Source organism: Austrofundulus limnaeus, unplaced genomic scaffold, assembly GCF_001266775.1.
Source record: "Austrofundulus limnaeus strain Quisiro unplaced genomic scaffold, Austrofundulus_limnaeus-1.0 Scaffold70, whole genome shotgun sequence".
NCBI classification, from domain to species: Eukaryota; Metazoa; Chordata; class Actinopteri; order Cyprinodontiformes; family Rivulidae; genus Austrofundulus; species Austrofundulus limnaeus.
In genome coordinates this window covers 1,862,763-1,872,246 of record NW_013952472.1, presented here as the reverse complement: position 1 = coordinate 1,872,246, position 9,484 = coordinate 1,862,763, and the positions used below count along the sequence as shown (strand labels likewise).

Sequence of the window (9,484 nt, the reverse complement as noted above, 5' to 3'; positions counted from 1 at the left end):
GTATAATGGTAGGGGAAACGCTGTGTTGTCTCAGGGCACTGTGCATAAAAAAATAATCTAAAGAAGAAACCAGCAGATTGTGTTGAATCACTTCATCACAGTCTCCCATCCTGAGCAAACGGTGGAGAGGAAAAACTCCCTGCTAATCAGGAAGAAACCTCCAGCAGAACCAGGCTCATGACAGGAGACCATCTGCCTCGACTGGCTGGATGGAGGACAGGAAAGAGACAAACACAGAAGAACTGGTCCAGGTGCACCTACATCTGGAAAAAAGACAAAGAAAAAACATGTTATTGATAGAAATAATTACAATAAATATGTAGAGAAGAGAGATTAAAGACAACAGCAGATTGAGGAAATGTGCTCAGTTTGTGCTCCAGCAGTCTAAGTCTACAGCAGCAGAAATGAAGAATAATTCAGGAAACCTAAGTAACTATATGATTTATCAAAAAGCAAAGTCTTCAGTCTAATCTTAAAGTAGACAGAGTGTCAGCTGTCTACTAATGAGTTTGTGCTGCCAGAAAGACTACAACAGTTTCTGAGAGCTAATAATGAGCAGGTTACAGCCAACCTACTGCTGCGTGCAACTCCTGTGGTTTCGATCCACAGACACCACAGGTGAGCTCATGCCGTGAGGAGGTGAGGAGAGCCGTTCACCTCCTCATGCAGGACAGATCCGCTCTGGATCAGGATGGTTAAAAACATGTTTTATTTATTTATTTTTTTCCTTTTTCATTTTTACCAAATGACAGAAATCAGTAGCTACGTTTACATGGACATAAGTAATTGGATTAAACGGCCATTCGGAATAAAAATGCGTCATGTAAACACCCCATTCGGATTATTCTGACACGATTCAGCTCAGCCCGAATGAATTTGTAATCAGAATGAGACAGGTGGTTAATTACAGCTGTCTATGAGCCCTACTAGGTCTGCTACTTCCACAAATTAGCTCAACTTCAACACGTAGGCTACAAGCCACTGGGGAAAAAAAAAACAAAAAACAACTTAGAAAAACAATTGCAACCACTCTGTTCAATACTCCACTCCCGCACTTCTGATGTCCGTCATGATGTTCCCACGTGACTTGGTGATGTAGGTGCGAAGGATGGAGGCACAGTCGCTCAGTTGGTAGAGCTAATGCTTCTCAGCAAGAAGGTTGCATGTAAACTCTACCTTTCTGGGTAGAGTTTGCATGTTCTCCCTGTGAATGCGTGGGTTCTCTCCGGGTACTCTGGCTTCCTCCTACACACCAAAACCATGACTGTTAGGTTAATTGGTAACTCTAAATTGTCCCTAGGTGTGAGTGAGAGAGTGAATGGTTGTTTGTCTCATTTGACTCTATGTGTGGCCCTGTGATGGACTGGAGACCTGTCCAGGGTGTACCCCGCCCCTCGCACTGACTGCTGGATATGGGTACCGGTGACCCCCGTGAGAAAAGGAATAAATGGGTATAGATGATGGATGGATGGATGGATGGATGGACATAATCCTGGTTGGAAAATAGTCCACAAAACAGAGAGATTTCACCTGCAGACTGACTCCAGACTGCGCACACCTGCTGTCAATCATACAACATGACCCGCGCCCTGCTCTGCTCTGTTCTGGTGGTATTGATTATCTTCATACCGTGATATAACATTTAGAAAATACTGCAGTGTACGGTATTAATTCATTGTAAAAAGATTACAAATAATTTGTCACACAGTTTGGAGCGCTACATTGATAATGCTGAGTCATAGCCACTTACCCTGTAGCCATAAGTTTGTTGCCAAAAGAAAAGAAAACTGAGTGAACATCACCTCAGACCATGGTACAGTTAATAACTTTATACAGAGCCATATTAATCCTTCTGGGAGAGGAAACCACAGATATCAGAACCACAGATCCCAGTAATCYTTTTGGTTTTTTGTGTCCACAGACACTCTCTGTCACTGCTTTTTTTAGGGTCATAAACTTTAACAACCATGGGAACTTCCTTTAGCCATGCGGCCACAAGGCTCCTCTCTGACCACTGCAACATGTTGAGAAAAGCTCATCCTGGTGCCACTGAAGGACCTGATCCTGACTTCTCTCAACTAATTTACTGTTTTTAACATTTACAAACTTCACAATGATGTTCAATGTGAACAAGACTGCGACAGAGTCATCATGTGACTCTAAYTGCAAGGTTTCCAGCAGAACCATGTCCTAACATTGGTTATGAACATCTTTCAGTAAGTTTAGTTCTGCCTGGAATCAAAAGATGATGCAACAACCCAACAATCTCCAATGTCCATAGGTTTACAGAGAACAAACAAATATTTGTTATAGAATGTTTTCATCATCACCTTAGATGAGCAATAATGTTTTTTGCCTATGTGTGTTCAGTTATCTGACTGTTAGTAAAATGTTTTATGAACCACTGGACAGTGTTTGATGAGACCCAGGGCACTTTGGGGTCTGCAGGAAAATACAATCCGAATCTAAGGTTTTGCCCCTACACCACCTACATCAGATTACTTACGACAGTCTGAACGTGACAAATCTGAAAGACTTGTGTATTTTCAGAATGTGGAACTAAATTAGTTACATGTCCGGTGTTTTTCAAAGTGAACCCAGTCTGAATGGTCATGTTTCATTTCAGCCCACCTTTATGRCAGTGAGGTGGTGGTGAGCAGATCCATCCAAGTATTTTAAAATATTGACACCAACTTTGGGCAGTTTAAGTCTTAGAACTCTGCAGAACAGTCGTCCAGTTGCTTCATCTTTTTTTTTAATTTGTCATGTCCTGGATGACTGAGAATCCACAGCAACGTCATGATAATAACGTTGTTGTCGGACCGTATTAATGCTAAAGTTACTGGATCGATTCTTTAGTTAGTTTCACTTTCAGTATAAATACAGGCTGTGMTGTAGTAGGTGCTACGATGCAGGGTCAGATGAACAGAACAAGCATGTCAGATAATAATAATTTAATCTGCTCTGATTGCTTCAGAATCGAGCCACACATGCTAACATGTGGCATCCGTGTTTACTTCTGTAAACTCAGCGTGACGTCACGTCATCAACACTGAGGGAGGTTGCGTTTAAAATATGATGGGAAATTTGGGATTTGAGCAGAAAATTGGAATTGAGCCTTGAGACCTGCAGTTGAACACAACCCATGTGGCCCGGCTGGCCTGGGGACACCTGGAAGTCCTCCTAGGAGAGGTGTCTGTTAAAAGACATGTCTGGGCCTCTGATCATGCTGCCGCCCCTGTGATCCGACTGTGGAACGAGCCGTTGTGTGACGGATGGATGGACYTCACGTTTGCTGCTTGTGTGTGAGTTTGTGTTCAGACTGCCAAATGTATGTTAATAAAAGTGGRTCAGARCACCTCTGAAGGTGGTCCGAGGATATCGATGCTCTCAGACTATCCAAGCCCAGTTTAATAACAGGTCTGAACAGGTTTATTACTTTGAGACAGATTGATCCTAAAAATAAAGCATCATGGAGACAGTATGGGTTGCAGAATAAGGCGGACAGTGCAGTGTAACCTGAGTAGGTGTTCATTATGGGATGGCTCCTCTGTAAACACTGTGTAGATGTGTGTTTTAACTGAAGCCCARGCTGCGGGTGTTTGTAGAACTCCACAGAGGAGCAGCTCTCTAGTTGTGTGTTTATGTTCACTCTTAATTAGAGCCATCCCCTCCCCCTTGTTGTTTGAATGAGTGGGGGTTAAATCATGGGTAGGCTGTGTGATTAATGGTTCTTTATCCTCCTCTTCCTTCATTATCTGCTTTATTTTCAGTCGTCACATTCCATCAATGAACACTTGCTGCACTTGTTCGTGTTTCCTGTTTTTAAATCTTCCTGTAACTCTGATTGTGTCCCTGCTCAGTCACTTTTCCAGTTTAGTCAGTTTAAAGGTCCCCCCCCCCCCCGCTCTGTCCCCACTCCTTGTTTTCTCTGTGCCCTTCACATTGTAGGACAGCTGAATTGGAAATGAAGTGAATGGAAAGGAAGGTGGAGTCAGTGAAGTGGATGATGCCTCCTTTGAATGTTGCCTCTAAGGAATGTTGTGTGGTTCAGTCTGACAGATTTGACTATTCTGTTCCCATCATCTGCACAGAATAAACTCATTACATTTTTTAATCTTACTATTTTTCTTAGGGAAAAAATCCAAATGTTTCTTTTCTGTTTGAAGAGTTTCAGCAGATCAGATGTCTCAGGGTTCTGCAACCTCCTTTCAAAATGACCCTAAGGACATTACAATCTTCAGGCACTTCATGATTCAATTTGATTATGATTCAGAGGTCCACCATACAATTTCAGAATGATTATTGGTGCATTTTGATTCATTCATGATCACACTTAAACRAAATCCTGAGCAGAGAATCTCTCAAACATTTTGCTCTGTATTTCAGCATGAAATCCTTTTCATTCAAGCAAGATTTTGGGGACAAAATGAACCAAAGGACTCAAAATGCTGAATACCCTGACAATGTTCTGTGTCAATAGATTTCCACACCTCACATGTTGCAGCTTTCTTTCCCACTTTCCTCAGTGCCTCCACTATTTTATTTTTGTCGTAGAGTGTGGGAATGGCTGTGATGTTCTTGTTCTAATGTGGTTAACAAGGTGCAGCATAACAGAMTTGAATACATCAGGAGTTGTGTCAAAAAGTTATACCCAGCCTAGCCTGATTTGTACCAARTAATCCTGATTTGTACCCATCTTACCTGCTTTGTACCCACCTCGGCTGCCAAAAATGTGTTTARGATCTCATCTAGTGTAGTACATTATTAAATGAAGATAGGTAGATTTGGACCCGTCTTTTATGAATTATTTACTACATGTATCTGCATGGTTGGACTTGAACATTTGAATCTTGATTTTTCAGCTCATAGGAACAGCTCCCTTTGCATTTGTCAAAATACAGCTGTAATGCTCTACTATTACAGAAGTTAAAGTGGGAAAAGCTTAAGACAACTTTGTGACTCTTTTGAGAATAACTTTGCAGCACAAATCTTTTGAGCGTGCAGGCCAAGCATGGACACAAAMTAAGGTACAATCTTTTTCTCAGCCCTTTCTGGTAGTAATTTTAAGTTAAATCTAGAAAAACAGACTGCATATATTTATTTACAAACCTGAATCTTATTTTAGTAAATGGCCATYGCTTTTTCTTCTTCCATTACTGTTTATGTTGTGTGTGATACACAGTATGGACTGAAACAAAGTGGACTATGTTACCTGAATGTGAGAGAACATTTAGATCAAATCCACATATTTCCTTGTTGCATCATTAACATCCTGAAATCCCTCTGAGAAAAGTCATCCTGACTTCAACCAGATATGTGGGAATTAACTCGAAAGTCTAGTCTTTGGTTCTCCTGTGTCTAAAACTGAATGAAACAAATCCTGGTRGAGTTATTCAACTTTTTCATGAGATTGGCAGAGAGTGAGAGAAGCCTTGTTTGCTGAATCTTTTGGTTATGTGGAGTGCAGTTTTAATCAGATGGTGTATAAAAATAATGAATTTGGACTGAATGTAATGTGGATTTCAGGAAGTTTTAAATCCACTTCTGTTCCTCTGTTGGGAGTAACTTAACCTCYTCTTACAATAAAACCCAGTTGGCTGAATGAGCAAGCAGAAACACTGTCTGTGTATGAATTAACATGCCAGTCATGCTCTCTGTGCTTTGTTAGCTTGAACACTTTCTCAGCATTAAATGCACGATTCCTCTGTGAGCAGTATCTTTTAACAGAGACATTAATACTTCCTGTCCCTGTCAGAACCATCAAAGTACCTRTTCTTGTTCTGGATCTCTGAGGAATGTGTTGAGCRTCATCTGCTTCTGCTTGTTCTGAGACTGGAGGCTCATATACAGTTCAGATTTCTCATTTTTGAGGGGGATAGGTGGAGTGGGGTGGGGGTCTTTGGCCTGTTGCCAATCTGTTACCCTCATTCCCACATTCAGAGGATTGGCACCAACAAAGCAGGCTTTCTAATGCTCTCAATGTGGCAGGGAGGTGTGTGTGTGTGTGCAGGCTGAGGGAGGTCTGCTCTGTTGGGATGAATAGTGTCTTTTTCAGACTTTCTCCATCTTTTATCCAGCTCCCCTTCTCTGTCGGCTCACAGGAGATCTGCCTGAACTTGTCAGAGATAATCTCTCCAGTGGTGGAATGCTGAAAGGCTAAAACAGTTCAGAGAAGGTGGAGGGTTGTGAGGATATACCAGACATAGAATGAAAGGATGACATTTCATGGGGATTCACCAAGTGAACATGAAACCACAAGTTTACATGTCAAAACAGAAAAACAGTTGTCCTCTTGGGTTCCCAGCCCAGGATTTCACCTCTCAGGAAAATTAAGTTAGGGTCTCCAGAGGTGAAAATTGTTTTTCAACTTCAAGATTTGAAATGAAAGCCAAGAAAGAGTTTCTGAGCAYTTAATGTTATACATTGTGCTTTTGGTTAGAAATAAGAGGATCTGCTGTAAATAACTGTGGTTTGAACGTCCGCGTTTATTAACAAAGTCTTTGGCTGATGATAATCTCCTGAGGGGTGTGTGTGTGTGTGTGTGTGTGTGTGTGTGTGCGTGCGTGCGTGCGTGCGTGCGTGCGTGCGTGCGTGCGTGCGTGCGTGTGTGTGTGTTATCTCTCCATTTAAGGATATAAATAAAATCTGATTAGCTGTCAAAAAACTATGAACTCTGATTCATTTTCTTTCTTTTTTTTTTTTGTGCTGCAGGTGTTTTCCAGAAGGATATGTTGTTAATTCCAGCTGCTGGGAGGTCAAGAGGTCACACACCTCTGTGAAGGACTGCTGGAAACAAATGGTGAGGAGTCAGATGGTTTTATGAAACTAAAGCCTGCTTTATGGTTGACGCGTCCTCACACCAAAAGTGATGCAATCGCGCTGTCRCCGCCCCCGCGCAGTGTCACAGCGCGTGGTCATGCACCTCCGAAATTTTGAAACTCTGCAAAGGAAGCGTGCGCACCATTCACACAACATGTTTGTTCATCATGTTTTTTCTCTCCTATTTACATTTCACAAGTTATAAAGTGTACTTCCACGTATCCTTTTAGAGAAACCTACAACAACGTAAGCGCCAAGTATAAACACCTCTGCTGCTGGCGAGGGTGCGCGCGCACTCCGCGACTACCCAAAGCACGACTGTAACCGAGCCTTCACTCAACAAATTCTCTTCATGCACTTTTTAGACAACCGTATTTGTAYTACAACTTAAAATAAATCTAAAAAATTCACGTTTCTTCAGCCGTACAGATGTTTTATTAATTATATGATATGTTGGTGATCTGTTAAACATCAATCATGTGATATGGGTCAAATGTAGTCCTAGACTTCTCAAACCAGCAGAACTACATTTATAAACACATGTCAGAAGTTTAACAGGGGCACCTAAGATGGGTCTGATGCTAATCTGGGGATGAGACACCAAAACCAAAAACCAGAACAGTACTTTATAAGTTTTWCTGTGTTGAGGTCATATGTGTTGTTTGAAAAAATTCAGTTATTACAAAATCTGTTGGCATCTCTGTAACTGAATCAACATAAGTCTGGACTGAAGTCAAATTGCTGTTAGCCTCTAAAGGCTCCAGGTGAGATAGTAATCAGTACATATGAAAGAGTGAGCCAGCATCAGGGCTTGATGGTCTTTGACACATCCTAGCAGCAGGCAGCTATGTGAGAGCCCAGAGAACAGCCACAGTAGGTATCTTACTGAAGGACACCACATAATGAGCATGGTGATTAATCAAACCTACATCTTTCTGGACCCACACCAGCTGCTCCACAGCCAGCCGTATTGCTCTGCATCAGTGCATATAGGCTACACCTTTTATGGTTTCACAATGCTGACTTCATTAAAAAAAAYATCACAGTACAGTATCACTGGATGTTTTTGATTTGACTAAAGTTTTATGAACAACCAGAGGCATCTAAAATCACTCCATTCACTCCCAGTGGGTTTTCGTTTTAAGTTTAAAATCCTGGTATTATCGTTTAAAGCTCTCCATGGTCAGGCTCCCTTATATATTAAAGCCCTGTTGTGTCCATATTTACCCTCTCGAGGGCTGAGGTCATCAGATCAGAATCTTTTAACGGTCCCCTTCACTCACTTTAAGTCGAGAGGTGATCGCTCCTTCCAGGCCATCGCTCCAAGGCTCTGGAATGATCTTCCACTCTKAATACGTGCACTTGATTCTGTGGTTACTTTTAAGAGCAAACTTAAAACMTTACTTTTTATAAAGCCTTTTAACAATTACGGTATAGTGTGTTATCTGTTTCTTAGCTAATGTTTTATGTTTTTGCTGATGTTTTTATTGTTTTATCTTTCTGTATAACTTTGCACCTTTGTAAAGSACTTTGTGACCCTCTATGTCTGTGAAAGGTGCTATATAAATAAACTTTTACTTTACTTACTTTATCCTCAAAATGAACTTGCCATGAAACCGTTTAGTGAAAATGTCTTTTTAAAGAAGTCTAAAGCTGGACTTCTCAGCCTCTTAGCATCATGAGTCATCTATTTACCAACTAGTTGACTTCAAACCTGCTGGGTGTGGTGGAGTGTTAATAGATTCTTTGTGCAGTGTGGGTGTTGGAGTAATGTTAGCACAACTAACATGAGTATATCTGCCACCGTCTTCTCAGTAACAGAGTTTTAGGAAACRTCTTTTGGTTTGGATTCCTGTACGTAATGTGCCATTACTCTCAGCCAAGACATCATGAAATAATTACATGATTGTAATAAATAAAACTCAAACTGCAGAGCATGGACAGGACTGATCCCAGGAAAGGTCTCCACATACTCCAACCAAAGCCYAACAGTRGACGTGTGGTCATGTGATTGTTGGGCGTTCGTTTTCACACACCTTTCATAGTTCCTGAGACACACCACGCTGAGCTCCTGGGACACCACTCCCACTGCGGTATACGTCACTGCACAGGGTTCCTTCCTGCTTGAGTCTACACTCAGGGAGAAAATAAAGCCTCCAGTCACAAATCTGTCCCAGTTAACGCTAACGTTAACATGGACTCCTCCGTATTAAACATCTTTTTTAAATCTCTATTCATGTTTTTGTAGGGCCGTTTGACGATCGTAATAAATGTCTGCTTCTGCTTACAACAGTTACATTTTGAAAATGAGTAGTTGGAGCAAAATGTTTAAGCTCTTTCAACATAAACTAACACACCCACGAACTGTAGACCAATCACACATAATCTGGTGGAATGTGACAAGAAGGGAGGCAGAGTCAACGCTGAGAGCATGGTGATGTAATTTTCATCATGAAACTTCAACAATCCGAGTCGACGTTGGCTGGTCAGAGGGAGTATAAAGAGGCCTTTAGAGATCATGCACATGTACAGATCCACCTGGCACTGGTACCTTGTTACTGTGAACCACTAGTGACACACATACAGGGGTTAGACAATGAAAGTGAAACACCTGTCTTTTTAGTGTGGGAGGTTTCATGGCTAAATTGGACCAGCCTGGTGG

At 41.5% G+C, this 9,484-nt stretch overlaps 1 protein-coding gene across 1 annotated transcript in view; it reads left to right on the top strand.

Annotated features, from left to right (window-relative positions):
- The window catches only part of plxnb1b (plexin b1b), a gene marked incomplete at its 3' end in the record, with an annotated part of 141,490 nt that overhangs the window by 65,286 nt on the left and 66,720 nt on the right, over positions 1-9,484 (top strand). Inside the window, 1 exon segment of the mRNA XM_014010586.1 lies at positions 6,715-6,802.